Source organism: Oncorhynchus keta, chromosome 34 (assembly GCF_023373465.1).
Source record: "Oncorhynchus keta strain PuntledgeMale-10-30-2019 chromosome 34, Oket_V2, whole genome shotgun sequence".
Lineage (NCBI taxonomy): Eukaryota > Metazoa > Chordata > Actinopteri > Salmoniformes > Salmonidae > Oncorhynchus > Oncorhynchus keta.
The window spans coordinates 78736320-78737631 of record NC_068454.1 but is presented as its reverse complement, the minus strand read 5'-3'; the positions used below and the strand labels follow the sequence as shown (position 1 = coordinate 78737631).

At 45.9% G+C, this 1312-nt stretch overlaps 1 protein-coding gene across 1 annotated transcript in view; it reads right to left on the bottom strand.

The window, feature by feature from the left end:
• Positions 1-102, bottom strand: part of LOC118378978 (cellular retinoic acid-binding protein 2-like) — a 15856-nt gene extending 15754 nt beyond the window's left edge. The window contains exon 1 of the mRNA XM_052495198.1: positions 1-102. This exon is cut by the window's left edge and continues 325 nt beyond it. The gene's annotated coding sequence lies outside the window, so the exon portion shown is untranslated.
• Positions 103-1312: the final 1210 nt, after the last annotated feature.

Genomic DNA, 1312 nt, shown 5'->3' with positions numbered 1-1312 from the left:
TGCCCTAATCCAACCCTCTCTCTGTCTCTCTCTCGCGGATCCCTATCTCGCCTATGCACGTTATGAGCGGTTGCGCTATGAATGGATGGAAAACTAGCCTTTTCCTTTGACCGCTGATAACATGCCCACTTTCACACGTCAGACACGCCCGATCCACGTCTGTCATGTCCAGGAGCCAACCGGAATCGCCTATGGTTCCTAAGCCCCGCCACGACCACGCCCGGAGAGAACATGTGCGTTCCAGGACCTCCCAGCGGAGCCACTTGTCACGCCTCTTTATCCCCGCGCACCTTTAATTTGCCAATGGAGTGACCGCGCCCTAGACGCAAGCGCACAAGGGCAAAACCTCATGGAAACATTATTTTATGAGGTGAAATATATTATTTAATTTGTGGTGTTTGTCAGACATGTGGTTTGTGGTTGAAGCCATTGTGCTGTAATTGAAACCGGAAAAACTGTTCTGAGTGCCAGTTTCGGATTTAGCCAATTTATCGTTGGCATGGATGCAGTGTTGAGTGTCAAGGAAGTCAGGTGGTGGTTCAATTCCTGGAGATGATCGAGGGCCAGCGATTGGCTGTAATGTTGAGAATATTTCCCACAAGTTCACCTCACCCCCCCTTCTCCATTTTTCCTCACTCTCTCTCTCTTTTCTCTACCCTCTTCCCCCAGCGCCGCAGCGATGTGTCATAAAAATAAAAGAGGTGGTAACGGGATACAGCCACTGGCCTCCACCAGCGGGTTATCTATTTAACCGGACTCGCGTGCAGAAACATACCGAACTCACGAGAGAGCAAGAAAGAGACATGAGAGGTGTTTCATATGTTTCCCATGCCAATAAAGCCCTTCGAATTGAATTGAGAGAGAGAGATTTTTATTTATTGTCTATTTCACTTTCTTTGGCAATGTAAACGTTTCCCATGCCAATAAAGCCCTTTGAATTGAATTGAGACACACAAACAGACTAACACAAACCGACTCCACATAGCCTCAGGACAGCAACACAATTAAACCCAATCAAATCACGAGAAAACAAAAGTATAATTACTTGACACATTGGAAATAATTAACAAAAAAAACGGACCAAATCGAATGCTATTTGGCCCTAAAAAGATGGCAGAATACCTGACCACTGTGACTGACACAAATTTAAGAAAAGCTTTGCCTATGTTTAGACTCAGTGAGCATAGCCTTGTTATTGAGAAAGGCCGCTGTAGGCAGACCTGGCTCTATAAAAAAAACAGGCTATGTGCTCACTGCCCACAAAATGAGGAGGAAACTGAGCTGCACTTCCAAACCTCCTGCGAAATGTATG